At 43.8% G+C, this 23,366-nt stretch overlaps 1 protein-coding gene across 1 annotated transcript in view; it reads right to left on the reverse strand.

The window, feature by feature from the left end:
• The window catches only part of CRCT1 (cysteine rich C-terminal 1), a 148,336-nt gene that overhangs the window by 110,627 nt on the left and 14,343 nt on the right, over nucleotides 1-23,366 (reverse strand). The window lies entirely within an intron of this gene.

The raw sequence follows: 23,366 nt of genomic DNA on the forward strand, positions 1-23,366 counted from the left end.
AAGACAACCAGACATCGGGGATCCACTAGCAGTCAGGCCAGCGATAGCGAAGGACACTCTGACGACTCAGGTAGACATTATCCCTCAACCCATGACAGGACTGGATCCAGTTCAAGGCACCACCATGGATCTACCCATGGCCAGTCAAGAGACAGTTCTGGACATTCTGGGTCTCATCAAGCAGGGACATCCTCTGGAGGACACAATGTCTCATCCCATGGGCAGTCAGGATCAGGCTCAAGAGGAAGACAAGGATCCAATCATGTGCTGTCACCAGACAGCTCCAGACATTCAGGTACTGGGCACAGACCCTCCCCTTCAGGACCTAAGACAACCAGACATCGGGGATCCACTAGCAGTCAGGCCAGCGATAGCGAAGGACACTCTGACGACTCAGGTAGACATTATCCCTCAACCCATGACAGGACTGGGTCCAGTTCAAGGCACCACCATGGATCTACCCATGGCCAGTCAAGAGACAGTTCTGGACATTCTGGGTCTCATCAAGCAGGGACATCCTCTGGAGGACACAATGTCTCATCCCATGGGCAGTCAGGATCAGGCTCAAGAGGAAGACAAGATTCCAAGCATGTGCTGTCACCAGACAGCTCCAGACACTCAGGCACAGGGCACAGACCCTCCCCTTCAGGACCTAAGACAACCAGACATCGGGGATCCACTAGCAGTCAGGCCAGCGACAGCGAAGGACACTCTGAAGACTCAGGTAAACATTATCCCTCAACCCATGACAGGACTGGGTCCAGTTCAAGGCACCACCATGGATCTACTCAAGGCCAGTCAGGAGATAGCTCTGGACATTCTGGGTCTCATCAAGCACAGACATCCTCTGGAGGACACAATGTCTCATCCCATGGGAAGTCAGGATCAGGCTCAAGAGGAAGACAAGAATCCAAGCATGTGCTATCACTAGACAGCTCCAGACACTCAGGCACAGGGCACGGACCATCACCTTCAGGATCCAAGAAAACCAGACATCGGGGATCCACTAGTAGTCAGGCTAGTGACAGCGAAGGACACTCTGAAGACTCAGGTAGACATTCTCCCTCAACCCATGACAGGACTGGGTCCAGTTCAAGGCACCACCATGGATCTACCCATGGCCAGTCAGGAGATAGCTCTGGACATTCTGGGTCCCATCAAAAGCAGAAAGCCAATCATGGGCGATCTGAGTCTGTCCATGGACAGTCAGACTCAAGTGCCAACAGGAGACAAGGGTCTAGTCATGGACAGTCTGCAGGCAGCTCTAGACACTCAGGGTCTCATCAAGCACAGACATCCTCTGGAGGACACAATGTCTCATCCCATGGGCAGTCCGGATCAGGCTCAAGAGGAAGACAAGAATCCAAGCATGTGCTGTCACCAGACAGCTCCAGACAATCAGGTACTGGGCACGGACCCTCCCCTTCAGGACCTAAGACAACCAGACATCGGGGATCCACTAACAGTCAGGCCAGCGACAGCGAAGGACACTCTGACGACTCAGGTAGACATTATCCCTCAACCCATGACAGGACTGGATCCAGTTCAAGGCACCACCATGGATCTACCCATGGCCAGTCAAGAGACAGTTCTGGACATTCTGGGTCTCATCAAGCACAGACATCCTCTGGAGGACACAATGTCTCCTCCCATGGGCAGTCAGGATCAGGCTCAAGAGGAAGACAAGATTCCAAGCATGTGCTGTCACCAGACAGCTCCAGACACTCAGGCACTGGGCATGGACAATCTTCTTCAGGGTCCAGAACAACCAGACATCGGGGACCCAGTAGTAGTCAGGCAAGCGACAGTGAAGGACACTCTGAAGACTCAGGTAGACATTCTCCCTCAACCCATGACAGGACTGGGTCCAGTTCAAGGCACCACCATGGATCTACCCATGGCCAGTCAAGAGACATCTCGGGACATTCGGAGTCCCATCAAGGGCACAGAGCCAATCATGGGCCATCTGAGTCTGTCCATGGACAGTCAGACTCAAGTGCCAACAGGAGACAAGGGTCTAGTCATGGACAGTCTGCAGGCAGCTCTAGACACTCAGGGTCTCATCAAGCACAGACATCCTCTGGAGGACACAATGTCTCATCCCATGGGCAGTCAGGGTCAGGCTCAAGAGGAAGACAAGAATCCAAGCATGTGCTGTCACCAGACAGCTCCAGACACTCAGGCACTGGACATGGACAATCTTCTTCAGGGTCCAGAACAACCAGACATCGGGGACCCAGTAGTAGTCAGGCAAGCGACAGTGAAGGACACTCTGAAGAGACAGGTAGACATTATCCCTCAACCCATGACAGGACTGGGTCCAGTTCAAGGCACCACCATGGATCTACCCATGTCCAGTCAAGAGACAGTTCTGGACATTCTGGGTCTCATCAAGCACAGACATCCTCTGGAGGACACAATGTCTCATCCCATGGGCAGTCAGGATCAGGCTCAAGAGGAAGACAAGAATCCAAGCATGTGCTGTCACCAGACAGCTCCAGACACTCAGGCACTAGGCATGGACAATCTTCTTCAGGGTCCAGAACAACCAGACATCGGGGACCCAGTAGTAGTCAGGCAAGCGACAGTGAAGGACACTCTGAAGACTCAGGTAGACATTCTCCCTCAACCCATGACAGGACTGGGTCCAGTTCAAGGCACCACCATGGATCTACCCATGGCCAGTCAAGAGACATCTCGGGACATTCGGAGTCCCATCAAAGGCACAGAGCCAATCATGGGCCATCTGAGTCTGTCCATGGACAGTCAGACAAAAGTGCCAATAGAAGACAAGGGTCTAGTCATGGACAGTCTGCAGGCAGCTCTAGACACTCAGGGTCTCATCAAGCACAGACATCCTCTGGAGGACACAATGTCTCATCCCATGGGCAATCAGGATCAGGCTCAAGAGGAAGACAAGAATCCAAGCATGTGCTGTCACCAGACAGCTCCAGACACTCAGGCACTGGGCATGGACAATCTTCTTCAGGGTCCAGAACAACCAGACATCGGGGACCCAGTAGTAGTCAGGCAAGCGACAGTGAAGGACACTCTGAAGAGACAGGTAGACATTCTCCCTCAACCCATGACAGGACTGGGTCCAGTTCAAGGCACCACCATGGATCTACCCATGTCCAGTCAAGAGACAGTTCTGGACATTCTGGGTCTCATCAAGCAGGGACATCCTCTGGAGGACACAATGTCTCATCCCATGGGCAGTCAGGGTCAGGCTCAAGAGGAAGACAAGATTCCAAGCATGTGCTGTCACCAGACAGCTCCAGACATTCAGGTACTGGGCAACGACCATCATCTTTAGGGTCGAGAACAACCAGACATCGGGGACCCAGTAGTAGTCAGGCAAGCGACAGTGAAGGACACTCTGAAGACTCAGGTAGACATTCTCCCTCAACCCATGACAGGACTGGGTCCAGTTCAAGGTACCACCATGGATCTACCCATGGCCAGTCAAGAGACAGTTCTGGACATTCTGGGTCTCATCAAGCAGGGACATCCTCTGGAGGACACAATGTCTCATCCCATGGGAAGTCAGGATCAGGCTCAAGAGGAAGACATGAATCCAAGCATGTGCTCTCACCAGACAGCTCCAGACACTCAGGCACTGGGCACGCACCATCATCTTCTGGCTCCAGGACAACCCGACATCGGCGATCAGATAGTAGTCAGGCCAGTGACAGCGAAGGGCAGTCTGAAGTTTCAGGTAGACCTTCTACCTCGCCCCATGCAGTGACTGGGTCTAGGTCAAGACATCAGCCTGGGTCTCCCCAGGGCCAGTCAGGAGATAACTCTAGGCATTCTGGGTTGCATCAAGGTAAGGCATCCACCCAAAGAACTTCTAACTCTGCCCATAGTCAGTCTAGCTCCAGCAGCACACGAGGACAAGAGTGGCACCATGATCCACAAGGAGACCACTCAGGAAACTCAGGGAATGTACATGGAGAAGTCTCATCTCGATCTGGTCGCAGTAGACACCATGGATCCAGTATCAGTCAGGCCAGTGATAATGAGGCTGGAAGTATCAGACCTAAATGTAGCCATGTGGGATTCAGAGACAGACCCGCATATGGAGAATGCTTTTCAAGGTCCAATACATCAGGCAATTTTATCCACCCTGTTATTCATGGCCAGTCGGGTGACTGTTTAAAGCAGCTGGGATTTAGTAAGTCTCAGCAATACCATCATTATGAGTGAGAGACAACAGAAAAGTAATTAATCCAGAGAGTAGGCAAATGAGTCAAGAACACAAATTCAAATCAAGGAAATTCCCATTTACTTTCAGATAGGAGAGGTTATCTTCTCCTATCTCTTTTTAACATGTTATACTATTCCTTTACTTTGGTGATAGTTTCTTCTTATTGTGTTGGAAGCTTTTATCTTTATAGCTATAAAATGGTGAATGGAAGAAATCAATGTTAGGGACAGTAAGTTAAGAAATATATGAGTATTTTGGTAGACTGGGGTTCATGTAATGATTTTTTGAGGGGTTAAAGTTGAGAACCTCTCCACTTTCATGCTATAATCTTTGCCAAAAATTTAAAAAGTGAAAATTATAAAATCACTGTTCCAGAGCCCATAGCTGCTATTTTATCATGGCTCAGTGTGTGTGCTTCTGTTAAGCTTCTATAGGAACTGTGTATTATTCTGTATTCATTAAAATCACCTTTCAGCATATTGAATTCATCAAAGTAAACTGCATGAAAACTGAAAATAAACAATTGATCATATACCAGAATTTGTGTCTTCTACGCTTGTTTCTCAAAAACCTCAAACAACTTTCTTCCCCTTGGTCTGAATTACATCTTTTCCCTCTCTTACTAGAAACCTATATGACCAAATCCCAATTATACAGCATGCAAAAGTAACAGAGTCCAAAGAAGAAAAGTATTTAATCAAATCCTATGTTTTTCTGTAACGCAGTCATTATTCCACGTTGTCACAGCAGAACAGTAAAGGTTTATCTCAATTGTGAATAGAACCATAATTAATACCTAAATATCAACCCAGGTGACTATTAGCCAAGTCAGACCACGATCAGGAAACACAAATGACTGGCCATAGGGCCTTCTTCCCAAGACATTAGGAGATGTTTTCCAATGGAAACTAATGAGAGCAGAGAAATAGTGCTCAAATATCTTGACAGAGGGAAAGCAATACAGAAAGTGCTCTCCTGCCTGGAAAGAAAGCTCAGCCCAGTGGATGAAGAGATTTTTTAAAAAAAAATACAAACTATGTGGACAAAGTTCTACCGTCAAAAGGTATATCCCTCTGTGTGAATTGTACCTGAAGTTCCTTCTCTATAATGGGAGACCAGCAGGGATTCAGAGAATAGCTAGACCAATGTTCACATTTTGCAGATGAGTCCTTCGTACATTATTAATCTACACCAAAATAGCAACTAGACCTCAAGTCTTTTAACTCTGTGCTTAGTGGTTTCATAAGCGCACTTACTAAAGCTGTCTTTTTTCACTATTACTTAAATAAATTAAGCTAAAGTGAAATTAATTGGCAAAGTTTAAGTGATCCCCAATGTGGGAGTAAATAAAAAGCAACAGACAACCTCATTTTTCTTGTTAGCCTCAAACAATATCGTGTCTATGTTTGCGCTCCACAAGCCACTCAAAGAGGACCTGACCCACCTACTGGTCTCCTGCTTCCCTGCCTAAAGTGCTAGCCCTAAATTTCCATACAAGCTGCAAACTCCAGAAGGTGCCAAACCTGCAGGCCTCACTGAGCTGCCACGGACACAGATATGGAGACAACGCCTCTCATTTCTGTGTCATTATTTGTCACCTTGCCTACAGTTTCACAACCAGCTACTTCAGCTACCACCTGAGGCCCTACTTTCTCTAGAGGAGTCAGGCCTAACTGACAGGCTGAAGAATTAAAAGTCAGAATGAGAGAGACAGTGCCGACCTAGGTAACTAAGGTGGAAGGTATTGCTGGAAGGACACTGACTGACCATACAACAGAGATAGCCAGATGTACACACCTCTAGGCAAAACTCTCAATGTTTGGTGAAGAACCCATGAACAAACAACTGACACTGTTTTCTCTCACATCCCTGCCCACTCAAGGACAGAATTACCAGACACTCCTCGTTGCTAGCTGACATAAAGTCATTTGCCCAAAAATTGTTTGCACAAGATTCCCTGGGAACATCCCAGACTATAATTTTTCTCTGACCTCTCTCCTTCCCTTAGAAAACTTGTTTTGGTTAACTCCATCAACCAACTCCCTCACATGTGAATCAACTATTTTCATGCAAAACAACTAAAGTCTCTAAGTTATTCTTTGACTGGGACAATCTTAAGGGGCAGACTCCATCTTCCTGTTTCTCCCTTACTTCTACAAAACCTTTCTCCAAAGCGTATTAATCCCTGACAACTTTATCCAGTGGGTAAAACACACAGAGCAGAATCGGGAGAAAACAACAACCAGCAGTATCATTCACAGTCAGACTTTGCAGTCCTATGTAACCAGACTTCTTAAAGTGTGGGTCCAGCCTGGCCACTATGGCTCAGTTGGTAGAGCATCCTCCCATGCACCAAGAGGTCACCAGTTCAGTTCCCAGTCAGGGCACAAGCACAGGTTGTGGGTTCAGTTCCCAGTAGGGGGTGTGCTGAAGGCAGCCGATTGATGTTTCTTCATCTCCCTTCCTTTCTCTCTAAAATTAATAAAAATATATTTAAAAATAAATAAAGTATGGATCCACATTGCATTGTTGGTCTGCAAACTTTCACTGGTGCATAACAAGACAAGCACAGAAATTAAAGGCAGAGGTTAAAAATGTTTTATAGCAATTTGGCATTGGTGCATTATCCAAGTGTGTGACCATTTTTTGTTTTATTTTAAGAAAGTATCTGTTCCTGAAAGACTAGAGTTAAAGAACCCTGACCTTTCGCTGCAGAGAGTTTTAAAAATACTGTTCTATTGCTCTCATTACAAATAGTTGTTTATATTTTGCCCAGAGGATAAGCTACTGAAGACTTATGAGAAGGGAAGTGCCTTAATCAAATGCCTACTTTATATCATCTGAGATGGTCTAGAGTAGCAAAGAAGTAGATATGCCTGCCTGTAAGAAGGAAGTTGTCCAAGGGAGAAATAAAATGAGGGTCTGAACCAGGTTAGTGAACAAGGGCAACAGAATTTGGTCATTGATCAAATCTAGAGGTACCGAAGGAAGGAATCTAGGGCTATTTAGGATTCTGTCTTGGGCAGTTGAATAAACAATGAGGCCATTCATTTAAGTAAGGAGTAAGATTAGAAGAGGAGAAATGGTAAGATCAGTTTTGAACATTGTGAGCTTGAGAGTCCCGAGGGAGATTTAGGTAGAGCTTTCCTAAAAGCAAATGAACATATATATCTAAATTTTAAAAAAAGGATCAGGATGTGAGTCATCCATATGTAGGTAGTTTACTGAACTAGTTCAAAGTTCAGGCTCTGGAGCCAAATGCTCTAGGCAGCTTCTCAGCTTTGTCATTATTTTGCTTTTCCCTTGATTAACTTTCTCAGGATCTCTCTGCCTCAGTTTCCTCCCCATCTAAAAATTATAGATAATAGTACCTATCTTAACATTGTTGTGAAGATTGAGTTGGTACCTGAAAAGTGCTTAGAATGGTGGCTAGCGCATAATAAGCATTCAATAAATGTTTGCCATTATGAATGAAGCTACGGCCGCAACTGAAATGAGAGGGGAGCAGTGAGAACCAAGGACAGAATATTGAGAAAACTTACCATTAAAAGTTCTGCCCACAGTCACATAACAAAAATAACATTTGAAACCTGATCCTGTCTTCAAGTCCATGCTCTTTCCACTGAACAGAAGAGAGTGTCGCCAAAATTTCAATAGTTCAAGTATCCCAGAATGGGTGCGGTGTCAGCAGACAAGAATGATCCAATAGTCAGTCCAGTGATACTGAAGGACAATCAGAAGACAGCAAAAGATAGTCTTTCTCTTCCCATGATACACCTGAGTATGACCAGGGGGAGTCTGGGTCTAGCAAAAGAAGAAAAGATTACTCTAGCCATGGGGATCTGGAGATAGGCCAGGGTTCTATCAAGGATGGACATTTATTTATAGGTGAGCTAGTTCTGTCCATGGAGAATTAGGATCCAATACAAAAGAAAGGTGTGGGTCTATTTATAGTCAGTTTGGGTCATCTCACAGGCAAGCATCCCCTATATAGGCTGGACCTGGAATAGGCAAATACCAGGGATCCAGTATGGGTCAGGCCAGTGATAGTGAAGGACAATCGGAAGATTCAAGATACAGTCAGGATAAACCCATGGATGATCTAAGTCCAGTTCAGGAAACCAATAGGAATCCACTCATGGCAAGTCACCAGGTAGGTCCAGGCACTGAGTCTCTCATCAAGGCCAGAGAGCTCCATGGAAGACAAAGACAGGACTCTCACTGAAGGACAGTGAAAGGTACAGACAGGATAAACATCTCATGGTTACCAAAAGAGCATCTCTAAGACAAGTAACAATAGAAGCCAACAAAAAAAACAAGTTTTTACTATTTTTTTGTACCAACATTCCACTCTATAAAGATAGCCGCAAGCAAAGGTATCATTATCACAAGTGAGACACTAAGAGGAGAGGAACTAACTAAAAAACTAAGTGAAGACGTGAGAAGAAAAATAGAAAGCACAGGAACTTGTTGTGAGAACTCCTTTTTGAGGACAGTTATCTGTCTGTATTCTTTTCTTTAATCATGTCATTCTACCTTAATCCTTCCACTGAGCATTAATCTTCTTTTAAAGAACAGTATATTCTTGTCTTCCTCAGTTAGCATTTCAGTAGGTAAGCTTAAATTTTAATAATATTATAGATAATTTAGTTATGAGGGGCTCAATTAAAGTTAAATGAGTGTTCCAGTTTTGAAGTTCCTTCCAAATTTCATATTGCACATGATTCTGATGTATTAGGTCTTACAGCATCATCAGATCACTGTGACTGCAATACTCTTGAGTTTACGGACAGAGCTTCCAAGTCTCTGGTTTCAGAATATCCAATTGCATAAAACTGCCATTAAAAATTTATGAACAATATGGCTTGCCTCTTTTCTGCTCCGTTATCCCCTCTATTAATGGTAACAATGGATCCAAACAGGAAGAGAGCTAAGTATGAAGCTTTGGAGAACAAAAACAATTAAGAACAGGCCATGGAAGAAGAGTCCTTACAAGAGCTGGAGAGAGGGTGAAAACCAGGTTGTAAAGGGTTGAAGAGTAAATGGAAGATGACATTAGAGACAGGGGGTGTTCACTGCTCTTTTAAGGAGCTGGGTCATGAAGGGATGGACAGAATTAGGCTAGGAAGGCATGCAAAGATAATGGGATAAATTCAATGGCAATAACTCATCACTCCCCATCTCAAGCCTTCTCTGTCTCATTCGATGCTTTTCTTTGTGAAAGATACCACCACATACACAGTCGTCCAGGCCAGAAAGCTTGATTACTTCCATCCCTTCATCTCTCACCTGACTGATCTTCCCTATTCTACCTCATCTCCCCATGGTCTCGAATCAACATAGCAGTGAGTCAGATCGTGTCGCTCCTCCGCTCAAAATTCTACATAATAAATAAACCAACCATATAGTATATGTTAGAAGTATGTATCCAATAGAGTGGTCGGGACGGGCCTTATTGAGAAGGTGATATTTGAACAAAGACCTGAAGAAGATCCAAAATAAAGCCAAAAGGATATCTAGAGGAAGAATATTCACGAAAAAAGAAAAACCATTTCCTAAGGAAGAAGTGTGCCTGAAGGTTTTGGAGAATAGCCAGGAAGAAGTATGGATTCATCAGAGTCTATGAGGAGAGGGAGAGTAGGAAAGAAATGCAGTGAGGAAACAGAGGCCAAATCAGTTTGATAATCATTATACTCACACTAAGTCTCTCTCCTCTCTCTCTCTCTCTCTCTCTCTCTCTCTCTCTCTCTTTCTCTCTCACACACACATACACACACACACACACAAAGACAAAGGTTCTGGATCTGACTCTAAACAACTAAGTTCTCTACATCTTGCCTATTCCCTTCCCACACCTGAAGCTCTGAGCCTCCTCTGCTATCTCCCGTGCTGGCAGGTCTTTTACACTACCTCCATATATTTGACGGTCCCTGGGAAACACTTCCAATCACTCTCCTCCACCTTCCCCCTTCGGTGGACCAGGCCTGCATGCAGAACGCCTTGATAAAGTGGGAACTAAGGGATCCAGGTTATAAATGGCCATATTAATAAGAGCATCCAGGAGCAAGTTAAGGAGATGGAAACAGAAAGATGTTGACAAAATAAGTAAGAGGGTACAACTAAGAATGGGCTCTGGGTTCCAAGCATCTGGGCATTTTGGAGGTCTTGGAGGAGAAAAGGAAGAATACTAAGAGGAGAAAGAGAAACTGAACAGGAAGACCGATACTCAGGCAGAGAGTATATTCCAGGGCCTGGGTCTGGAGCTGAAAGATGTATCACCATGCCTGCCACTTCCTCCCCACCCCCAAAGATATGCTAAGTTGCAAATTTATATCAGATCCATTTTTTATTTTTTGAGATAAGAGAAAACATGGGCATAAGAATATGGAGGGAAACGCTTGCTAACCAGTTTTATATTATAGCTAACTTCTTTTGACTCCACTCACTCTAAAATCATGACCATCAACACTCCTTGCTTGTTATGTCCCTGTTTTTATAGTCTCCTCATTATGAGACTGACAACTGTCAGAAATTGCGTGGGAGGAAGTGAGGGAAGAGAAGAGAAAGGACAAGGAGACTTCCCACAGAATTTCCCCTACAGCCCAACAGATGGTGCTACAGGAACGTTACCCTGCCTTCCAGACAAGCATGAGTGAGGCAGGCAGGGAAGGGAACTTCACAGTTGATCCTTACCAGCTTTGGTTGGTTGGTTGGTTGGTTGGTTGGTTGGTTGGTTGGTTGGTTGGTTTTTTCTTTAGGTCAAACACTCCATTCCTCAAGAAGTGTCCCCACAACCCTGCCTTTTGCAAGACATGAATAGTCTCCACTCCCTGGCTATTCCTAGGCAGAAGCAGATCTGAGTTTGAATCTTGTATTCTCCACTTAATAGCTAAGTGACTTGAAACACGTTACACATTTTCTCTAGGCCTCAGTCTTCTCATCCAAAAAATGGAGATAATAATACCTACAACATACGGCTGTTGTGAGAATTGATAAAATGTTACACTTAAACCCACAGAGCATTGTGTTTGGCATATGGAGAATATAATTTCCTTTCCTCTGCCAATGCGTGGTGGCTCTAGAACACAACACATACCACAAAAAATCTCTTCGCTTGAATCCTGTCATCTCCAAGGGGAAAACCACTAACCACTTATGAAAGGAGATCTTCACGTCCACCCTATAACTGTGGAACACATATTCTGGTAAAATCATGATTCTCAGTTTTGGAAAGGACCTTTGTGATAATGGACTCCAACTCTTACACTAGTAATTCTCAGAAGGGAGAGAAGAGGCCAACATGGACATTAAATATGCTTCTTGTTTTCATGATACAAACCCAGAAATAAAGCTCAACAAAACTTTGGTTGGTGATATTGGAGGATATTCAGAACACAAAACACTGAATGGATTAAAGCTGCTTACATGATACATGAAAGTTTCTATAATATTCCTGACAATAAACTCAATTACTTTGCAAAGAGCTCACTGCATTGTCAGCCAACATGGATGTTAAAAATTTCTTCCTTACATCAAGTCAAATTTACCTCACTCTTATGAGCACCCAAAGGTCCCTTGTTCTGTTTCCTTTACCTACCACCTCAGACGCGCACATTTTCTCTCTCACAAGAACTAGTGGTTCTGATGTCCCACACTTCCCAGCTGTTCTCCTCCCTCAGATTCTCCTTTCCTGACAAATCTGCCTGACAAGCAAATACAGAAGAGGGCCAGGGGTGGCAAACAGCCCTCAGGCCATACCTAGTTCATTGCCAATTTTTGGATGGCCCACAAGCTATGAATGTTTTCTACAGTCTGAAGTGGTTGAAGAAAATTATGATGTGAAGTTATATGAAATGTAAAGGTCATTGTCAATAAATAAGTTTTATTGAAACACAGCCATGCTCATTTGTTTACATATCACCTTTGGCTGTTTTCATGCTACAAGAGCAGAATTCAATAGTTGCAACTAAGACCTTTTGGCCTGCAAAGCCTACAATATTTACCATCTGGCCCTTTACAGAAAAAGTTTGCTGATCCCTAGTTTAGGGGAACACTGGGCCCAAGAGCATGTCTACCTGGAGTAGTCTTCACCCTTACCCTCTCTTCCCTCTTTGGCAACAGTAGGCTTCTGCAGAAAATTAGTCTTCACTCAGCAAATTCCACCTCCCCTGCACTCCCACAGTCTCAGTCACACCTTTAGAAAGCTCTCCTGATGAAGCCTGATGACCTGACCCAGATCGGGTGTCCAGAGGAAACATGGCCACAGTAGGGATACCGACTCTGCAGCCCTCTGGGTAGTTCTTAGAAGAAAACATATAGCCTACTAATGTTTGAATTTTGAATCATGTGATTTATCATTTGCCAATAATCGCTACCACTCCTCCCAAAATCCTCATGGTCGCGTTGCACAAGTTTTAAGTCTACGTAACTTCACTCAGCTTCAGTGAAATTTGTGTTATATGTTCACAATGGGTGGAGTGCACAGCAAGGACCTCAGAGATAGGCAGGTAGGCACTCGTGGATTCCAATGCTAAGTCAGTCTATATTCAGGTGAAATCATATCCTCAGAGGCAACATGGCAAGAGAGAGGGCAGACCTAGTCCTACTGTGAAAAAGTAGAAGTTGGTCAATGAAGAGCACTGTCGTCATTGCCCTCACTCCTCTTTCAATTCAATTCAATTTGACAAATATTTATTGGGGACCTTTATGTGCCAAGCAATTTGCTGAGTTTCCAAATGACATAGGGATTAATGATGCCCATTCTCTGTGCTCAAGCTTATAGTCCACAAATGATATAGGCACATAGACTGTGTGTGTGTGTGTGTGTGTGTGTGTGTGTGTAAGGATATAAACCAAATAATTCATAGTAGCTATTTCTGGGTAGTAGGATTATAGGTATTTTCACTTTCTTTTCTTTGCTCATCTACAGTTTTCAATTTTTTATATTAAACATTAATTTCATAGTAAGACAACTTTAGAAGATTATAGTATAGTATGGTTGATATTACAATAGAATTTATGAGTAAGATACACAATTAGAACTCTCGAATAATTCAGGGCAGATTTGCCACATGGGGTCTAATGTGGGTTTTGAAGAATGAATAGGAGTTCACTAGGCAGATCATGAGAAAAGATATGCCAAGAAAAAACATGAAATAGTATGGTATGTTCAGGAATATTAAGTAGTTGATCACTGGTGGAGCACTGAGAGGAAGAGGGAGAAAGAAGACGGTGCTAGAGAGAAGCCACAGCGCAGATCACGAGGAACCTGGAATACTATGCTAAAGAGCATGGATTTCTTCCTAAAGTTATATAGTGGCTGAAAGGAAAGCTCCATTGACAAAGGGCCACTACAGTGTGGAAAACAGAGTTAGGTAAACGGACCAGAGGGCCTCTGCAGTCATTATCCATTTCAAGAGGGAATAATATCATGGGTGACACCTTAGCTGGAATCCTGCATAAGACTTAAAAAAAAAAAGACTTTGATTAGACGATCTTTAAGCTTCCTTTTAAAAAACAGATTCCATCACTCTTTGACATTTGTCCCGATATGTTCCTTCACACACTCCCCTCAGCTTCAAAGGCCACATAATTTGTTATCAATGCATTAGGCTAGGTACACCATTGACTATGCAAAAGGACATTCTGCAGTATCCAGAGACTGGCAGGTGGAGCAGATACTCGCCCAGGTTCGGGAACTGCTAATGCAATCTCAGGTGAGCAAGGAAGTAAGAAGGTAAACACTGGGAGGTGGGGATGGAGGTGGAGCTGGGCTTCTTTGGGAGTAAATTAGGGCATCTCAAAGCAAGCAGCTCCTCCCTGAGATGGACCGTGATTGCCTCTATAAAAAGGCCACTATGCCCAGCTAGCAGCACCCTGTAAGCTGCTTCAGCCTCCATCCTGCTTGTTCCTCCGGTGAGCTAGGTAAGTGAGCAAGAGTATTCAGAGCTGTAAGTTATGAGAATCTGGGATGTGCTCTAACACAAAAAGGCACTGGATGGATACCAGGCTTCTTTCTAATAGACTTTGGAGGACTTCGATATAAGTTTAACTTTATTGAGAAGAAAAATTAAGAGATAACTGGGACTGATAGTACCTCCTTTCTTTGGGGTCATTTCCTTAAAGATCATAGGCTCATATTATCCAGTAGGCAGGTTGCCTACTTTACTTCTGAGCTTTTTCTCTCTGCTGTCTAATCACTAAAGCCTGAGGGTCAATCACCCCTTGGGGAATGAAAACTGAAGCCAAGCCTGATAGCAGCGGCCCCGGCTCCATGTCACCTAGGCCTGTTGTTGTCGTCTTTGCCCACTTTGTTCACTTTCTCTGGCCTAGAAGTCTTGAGGGTTTAGTTAAGACACTGGCACCCCTTAGTTGGAGTCAGGCATGCCATGTACATAATAGACTTGTCCCTCCCTAGTGTGATGGTTGAGACCTAGAAAGGAACTGAGGAAATAGATGGATTTCTACAGCTCCAGAACAAAGCTCATAAAATTATCCCTGGTAGAGGCAGAGAGACAAAAAAAAAAAAAAAAAAAAAAAAAAAAAAAGCCATTGCTCCTATATTCACTCAGAATGGAAATATTATATATAGTTTCTGTTCCTAATTTCATCACTTTCTTGCTATATGACCTGAACAAGTCTTTCAACTCTGGATTGGCTCTTGATTACAACAGAGTTAAATTAATCATCCCTCATTAATTCTGAACCATTTTCACAAATAATTGAAACTACTTATGTATTTAAGCAAGAAAAAGGAACAATAAGAGGTGGGTCTCTCTTTTTTTTCCCCCTTTTAGGTTAATTAAATCTACAAAAAGATGCCTAAATTCCTACAAAGCATCGTCACTGTCATCGAAGTTTTCTACCAATATGCCACCAAGGATGAGGAGTGTGACACATTGAACAAGGCAAAAATGAAAGAATTTTTAGAAAATGAATTCCAGCAAATCATGAAGGTAAGAACTCCACATCAGGACTGAAAGCAACTACAATTCCCTTCTACCTGTCTACCTTTTGTCACATGTCAAACTCTTAGAGGACTTTCCCTACTTGGTAATAGAGAACAGGGTTTGGTAAAGGCTTGAAATAAGGTCAAAAGTTGACTCATAATGGTTTCTATAACATGACCAAGAGAAGTGATCAAAAATATATATATAGACAAAAACCCATAGATTAAATAACATCCTATGTGAGTAATTCTTCTGGAACAGCAATGAGATGGTCCTCAGAAAAACTGAAAAGTAGGTAAAATGCATCTTCTTCCCTTTCTTTGTCTTTCTTCAGCCCAAAACATCCCTGACCACTGCCCATTTCTGAGATTCTAGAACTACAAAGCCGCTGAGTTCAGGAAATTAGTATTATTCCTAAATCGTGAAAGGGGGTGACCACCACCTTAAAATGTCAGTTCTGGAAAGAAATATTTGGGAACTTAGATCTAGCTCTTGATCTTCAACTCATTAAATCCAGCTGCATACTAAATTATTTTTATTTGGATTCCTATCAATGTCTTAAATTTGGTGTGTCAGATACAAAACTAAACTCTCCTCCTGTGTGCCCAAAATCTGTTGCCATTCTTAACTTCCTCTCTCAGCATGCTCCTCGACCCTCCAATCTCCATCAAATTCATCAATAGTCTCTCAAAACAGCCCATTTCTCCCCATCAATATTGCTGTCCTCTGGCTCAAGCCATTTCTTACTTCCAATCTCGGCAGTACATACAAATCTAATCATTTAACACTCAGTTCAAAATCCTTCAACAGTTCCCAGTTCTTAAAATACAAAGTTACTTGACATGACTTAAAAGGCATGATCTGCTCCATATTTCTCTCTCTAGCCACATCTCTTGACTGCTGAGGCTCTAACTTTAGCAATCCTGAATTTCTTTCAGTTCCTTGTATATGAACCATGTCTTCTCTCACCTTCAGCTCTTTGTTTATATTGCGCCCTCTGTCTGGGTCTAACCCATCCTTCAAAAGACATCATTTCCTCTCATTAACCTTCTTTGAACTGCCAGTGGCTCCCCTCTGGTGTACTCCCATAGAAACATTATCACAATAAATTGTAATTTTAAGTTTGTGTTTCTGGCCCACTAAACTTTACGTTCCATTTTGTCAAGAACCAAACATTCACTGCACCTAACTCAATGCAAGCCAGGTAGTAGGTGCAAAATAAATCTTTGTTGAATGAGTGTATGAATTAATGAGTTAATGAATTAAGCTGGACAAAGAACAGTCATATATAATTGATATAGGTATCCAAAATTATTATTTATAAATTAGCTAATCATTCATATTTGACCCATTCCTTACAAAAATTAATCTTCCAGCTGCATACACTTCTAGTTATTTTTCACTGCATTATTCGTTGCATATCCCCTTCTCTCCTTGTGCTCAGGAAAGTGCAGTCTAGCCTAAAAGACTATGGTTAAACTCCACCTCTGTTAGCCAACCATTCACATTTCTACAGCCTTTCTTCAATCGGTTAGCTGGGCATGTGGTCCATACTAACAAAGCTGCCCTTTGTACCTTGTTCCTATACAGAATCCAGATGATCCAAACACTGTAAATATCATCATGCAAAGTCTGGATCGAGACCAAAACAATAAAGTGGATTTTACTGAGTATCTTCTGATGGTATTCCAGCTGGCTCAGGCTTGTAATAAAATCATCGGCAAAGATTACTGCCAAGCTTCAGGGTCAAAACAAAGAGATCACAATCACCAGCACCAAGAGGAACATAGTAAAACAGAAGAGAAGAACGACAGGCAAAAATCGTCCTCCAGACATTCAAGTTGGAGTACAGGAGAGAATGATTCCTCTTCCAGGGGCTCCAAGGAAAGCGTTAAACACAGGCCTCAATCCAGCTCCAGAAGAAGAGACAGTCAAGGAAGTTTGTCTAGTTTGGGGCACAGACAAAGGTCTGGAGAAAGATGGAGAGAGTCAAGCTCAGGCCACTTCAAGGACAGTAAGAAAAATAAGTATGGCTCTCATCAGCAAGAAAGGTCTGGGAGTGAAGAGGTTGGTTATACTCATTCAAGTAACTATAGAAGATCACACTCAGCAAGTCAGTCAGGTGGTTGTAGAAAACAAGGGCATGTTTGCAACTCAGACGACCAGTCTTTCAGTACTGGGAGTTGTGGAGGACAAGACCACTGGTCAGATTCAAATGAGCCTACTGGTCATGGTCATGAGTTTAGCTCACATCATCACTCTCAACAGAGATGGCATGAATCAAATGCAGAATCTCAACCAGGAAACTGTGAAAAACAAGGACACAGTTCAAGTGGATCAGGTAAATATTCCGGCTTTGGACAACATGGCTCTACCTCAAGAGAGTCTTCTGGCTGTGGAGAGCATGGATCTGGCTTAGGTCAGCCATCAAGCTATGGACATGAATCTAGTTATGGTCAATCTTCTAGCCATGAAAAACATGGTTCAATTTCAGGTCAATCCTCTAGCTTCGGACAACAAAGTTGTGGCTCAGGTCAGTCTTCTGGCTTTGGGCAACATGGATCTGGCTTAGGTCAATCCTCTAGTTATGGACAACACAGTTCTAATTCAGGGCAGTCATCAAGCTTTGGACACCATGGACCTAGCTCAGGTCAATCTTCTAGCTATGGCCAACATGGATCAGGATTAGGCCAGTCTTCCAGCTATGAAAAACATGGATGTGAATCAGGTCAATCCTCCGGCTATGGCAGACATAAGTTTAGCTCAAGTCAATCTTCTAGCCATAGCCGTCATGGGTCTGGATCGGGTCAATCCTCTGGATATGGACAACATAGATCTGGCTCAGGGCAGTCTTCTGGCTTTGGGCAACATGGGTCTGGCTTAGGTCAATCCTCTAGTTATGGACAACATAGTTCTAATTCAGGGCAGTCATCAAGCTTTGGACACCATGGAACTAGCTCAGGTCAGTCTTCCAGCTATGGTCAATATGGGTCTGGTTCAGGTCAGTCTTCTAGCTATGGCCAACATGGATCAGGATTAGGCCAGTCTTCCAGCTATGAAAAACATGGATGTGAATCAGGTCAATCCTCCGGCTATGGCAGACATAAGTTTAGCTCAAGTCAGTCTTCTAGCCATAGCCGTCATGGGTCTGGATCGGGTCAATCCTCTGGATATGGACAACATAGATCTGGCTCAGGTCAGTCTTCTGGCTTTGGGCAACATGGGTCTGGCTTAGGTCAATCCTCTAGTTATGGACAACATAGTTCTAATTCAGGGCAGTCATCAAGCTTTGGACACCATGGAACTAGCTCAGGTCAGTCTTCCAGCTATGGTCAATATGGGTCTGGTTCAGGTCAGTCTTCTAGCTATGGCCAACATGGATCAGGATTAGGCCAGTCTTCTAGCTATGAACAACATGGGTCTGGTTCAGGTCAGTCTTCTAGCTATGGCCAACATGGATCAGGATTAGGCCAGTCTTCTAGCTATGAACAACATGGGTCTGGATCAGGTCAATCCTCTGGCTATGGCCAACACAGGTCTGGCTCAAGTCAGTCTTCTAGCCATAGCCAACATGGATCTGGATCAGGTCAATCCTCTGGCTATAGACAACATAGATCTGGCTCAAGTCAGTCTTCCGGCTTTGGGAAACATGGAACTAGCTCAGGTCAGTCTTCCAGTTATGGACAACATGGATCAGGATTAGGCCAGTCTTCTAGCTATGAACAACATGGGTCTAGATCAGGTCAATCCTCTGGCTATGGCCAACACAGGTCTGGCTCAAGTCAGTCTTCTAGCCATAGCCAACATGGATCTGGATCAGGTCAATCCTCTGGCTATAGACAACATAGATCTGGCTCAAGTCAGTCTTCCGGCTTTGGGAAACATGGAACTAGCTCAGGTCAGTCTTCCAGTTATGGACAACATGGATCAGGATTAGGCCAGTCTTCTAGCTATGAACAACATGGGTCTAGATCAGGTCAATCCTCTGGCTATGGCCAACACAGGTCTGGCTCAAGTCAGTCTTCTAGCCATAGCCAACATGGATCTGGATCAGGTCAATCCTCTGGCTATAGACAACATAGATCTGGCTCAAGTCAGTCTTCCGGCTTTGGGAAACATGGAACTAGCTCAGGTCAGTCTTCCAGTTATGGCCAACATGGATCAGGATTAGGCCAGTCTTCTAGCTATGAACAACATGGGTCTAGATCAGGTCAATCCTCTGGCTATGGCCAACACAGGTCTGGCTCAAGTCAATCTTCTAGCCATAGCCAACATGGATCTGGATCAGGTCAGTCTTCCGCCTGTGGTCAGAATGAATCTGGTTTAGGTCAGTCATCAGGCTCTGGACAGCATGAATCTAGATATGGTCAATCCTCTAGCTATGGACAGCATGGCTCCGTTTCAGGTCAGTCATCAAACCGTTGTCAGCATGCATCTGGATCAGATCAGTCTTCCAGCTATGGCCAACCCATGTCTGGATCAGGTCAGTCTTATAGCCATGGTCAGTCTGGATCTGGATGGAGTCAGCCTTCTAGCTGTGGCCAACACAGATCTGCCTGTCACTACAGTCAACATGGATCTGGCTCAGGTCTGTGTTCTAGCTCAGAACAATGTGGTTTGGGATCTGATCAGTATTCTAGCACCGAACAATATGGGTCTAGCTCATGTAGCTCATCTAGCTCTGGACAATATGGTTTGGGATCTGGTCAGTGTTCTGGCACTGAACAATATGGTTCTGGCTCATGTCACTCACCTAGCTATGGACAATATGGTTTGGGATCCGGTCAGTGTTCTGGCACTGAACAATATGGTTCTGGCTCATGTCACTCACCTAGCTATGGACAATGTGGTCTGGGATCTGATCAGTATTCCAGCACCGAACAATATGGGTCTAGCTCATGTAGCTCATCTAGCTCTGGACAATATGGTTTGGGATCTGGTCAGTGTTCTGGCACTGAACAATATGGTTCTGGCTCATGTCACTCACCTAGCTATGGACAATATGGTTTGGGATCCGGTCAGTGTTCTGGCACTGAACAATATGGTTCTGGCTCATGTTACTCACCTAGCTATGGACAATGTGGTTCGGGATCTGGTCAGTATTCTAGCACCAAACAATATGGGTCTGGATCATGTCACTCACCTAGCTCTGAACAGTGTGGCTTTGTGTCTGTTTGGTTTCCTAACGATGAGCAACATGAATTACAAGGGAGATGTGGGTCAATTTCAAGTGGTACTCATGATGAGTACAGTGAACCCAAAATAGGTTCAACCCCAAATCAATCAAGAAGAAATAGCCAGGAATGGTCAGGGTACAACCAAAAAGAAAGTAGTAGTGAGTCTGATAGATGTGAGAGTATTCATGGAGAGCTTTCAGCAGAAAGCTCCTCAAGTTGTGGCTTTGGACAATTTGCACACTCTTATTATAGTCAGCCTAGATCCAACACAACCAATACATTGTTAATTTCCAAGGAGGATAATAGACAAGATGCCTATCATTATCAGAGAAAAGGAGATAACTGTGGAGCTGGAAGCACTCCACTCTATGAATATGTCCAAGAGCAGAGGTGTTGATTCTAGTGAGGAATAATAAATAAAGTGAAATTAACTCAAGTAGCAACTTAAAAAATATGAAACTATAACAGACAAGCAACTTATTATAAAGCTTCTTTCTAAAAGTTAATGTATTTGTTTCTTTCTTTTTCATTTAACTGTACTCTATTCCTAGTTATTGGGTTCCTTCCAAAGAATGTAGGGTTTATGGACTACATTGTTAGGAAATCCTGAGTTTAATAAATAATGTGTGGGACTAAATTTGGAAGAACAGTGCAAGCATTTATGGAGCTTGGGGTTTAGCTGAGGTGTCTTTTTCAGAGTTCATTATTCATTATTTATGCCAAACTAAGCCTGCATCTCTAAAAAGCAAAAATTTCTACCAAATGCATTACCAGTTCTGGAGCCAAAGCTTCTCTTACAGCAATGTGGACCATAATTTTTGGTGTGTCCCACACTGAATGGTAGCAGAAAGAAGACCGTAAAAGCAAAGATGTAATGTTGGAAGTTTCTCAGTTTATCAAAACCACCAAGCCCTTATTCTGGGGTGCATCTTTGATCAGTAAGCTACAGAGGCATTAAAAAGTGGCACCAGGTGCTTCTTTCTCCCTAGCCAGTGAGTGAGAGCATTATTTCTTAAACAGCAGGAATGGGCCAGTTCAGGATTAACAGATTCAAATGAAGGCTCTGACTTGGTTTCAGCAAGAAAGATGTTGGCCCCTTACTCCTAAGAATTTGCTCCAGGTTAAAAAAAAAAAACTTTGGAAGAGCAATAGCATGGAAATGCAATGGTGCCAACCTATTTCTACAGTTCATTGGCCTTTCCACATAGGAAAATATCCTTTATACCCAGAGGGAAAGGAAGACTATATGTCACTACTGTATAGTTCTTTGGTTTAATTATAACATATTTGTCTCAAATAACTGGGTTGCATTAAAATTAACAATAAATAATAGTGATCAAACACTGAGGTTGTCTTATCTCTGCTTCATTTCACTCTCACACAAAGATGGTCAGACTAGAAACTAACTCTAATAGCTATTTTCAAGGTCCTGTCCTTCACAAACAACCTAAGAAAAATTTTATAAGAAATTTTTAAAACTCAATAATAAGATAAACAACTCAATTTAAAAATGAGCAAAAGATTTGAATGGACACTTTACTGAAAAAGATGTACGAATGGCCAATAAGAACATGAAAAGAACTTAGAAGTTCAACAGAAGAATGACGAAATTGTGATATATCCACATACTACAGTGCTATAAGTTAAAATTAATGAGCTGGAGGGAGGTTAGATATAGATGACATAGACATAGATATATACCCACATACCCCTCAACATGGACAAGTCCCCAAAATATAATATTGAGTGAAACATATAGCCTACCCCTCTCTCTTCTCTTCTTTTAGCTGCAGCACTATGCTCCTTAGATTCTGGAATCATAACAAGAAGAAGATGCCAAGGAAGGCCTCAGCCAGATACCGGAGTCCAGGTTCTTGTCACAGAACAAAGAATTTGAGAGCATGGCAGAAAAAATCAAGCAAAGCACAGTAAATGTACTACAGCAATAAGATGCACTCGAGAAGTGAGGGCGGGCAACCTCAGAGAATTAGAGGCCCCAACGAGGTCTGAGTGCAAGGTTTTTATCAAATGTGGGCAAGGGGGAGAAAGGGTGGCCCTTAGCTTCCCACGCCCCTCGGGTAACTCCCGCGCAGCTCATCCTTGTCTCTCCTCTCCAGATAGCTATTTCCTTTTTGGTCCTCCAGGAATTGTCATGGGGCTTCTGGGGAGGGGTGGGGTCCCCAAAACCATAATGCAAATTTATTATAAAGATATACTAATGGCCCTCTTGGTCACTTTTAGGTCAGTGTGGCTGCCAAATCTGGGTGAGGCCGGTTTTGTCTCAATTACGGAAAACTGGGGAAGGGGAATTCGGGGAACAGGGGTCGATAAAGGTGGATGTCCCAGCCAAGACGGAAAGGGGGAGGGGCAGGGCTTGAGGCATTTGTCCCCCATTCTTTCCTGCCTCCAGAAGAAACACTATGAAAAATGCCTCAGCTAAGTCTCAACGTGGGCACATCCCCAAAATACAATATTGAGTGACAACGTTGTAAAACATGCATATATGGGGTAATATAATACATGCATAATAATGCTGCGGGTGGAAACCATGTTCTTTCGTGGGATCAGGAGGAAAGTCTTCACGGATCCACACGCGGGAGACTGTGGCGCGGCTGCCCCTGGGTGTCCAATGTCCCATCTCTGCCCGTCCCGCCCTGCGTAAAGCCCAATCTTGTGTCATCCAGACCAAAAGAAAGGCCAGTGTCCGGAGCGTCTGTTTCCCGTTAAAGCTTAGTCCTGCGGAGCCCACGTGGCGCGCTGCGGGCCCGCGCGGCCCCTGGGTCTCCCCGCTCGCCAGGCCCCGCAGGCTCGCGGGCTCCGCGCAGAGCTCCGCCCCGGGACTACAGTCTCTCGGCGTTCGGGAAGGACCAGGGGCTTTTTCAAAATAACCAATCAACTTCCCAAGCTTTCCGGGGCTTGAGATGGGCCCGCCTCCTGACCAATCTATGCTTTCCCCAGGCTAGACTGACAGGCCTCTGTGGCCAAGCACCGCCCCCTGAGCCTTTCTGACTTCCACTGCGCATGTCCTTA

This window comes from Miniopterus schreibersii (assembly GCF_964146895.1).
Source record: "Miniopterus schreibersii genome assembly, chromosome: 19".
NCBI lineage: Eukaryota > Metazoa > Chordata > Mammalia > Chiroptera > Miniopteridae > Miniopterus > Miniopterus schreibersii.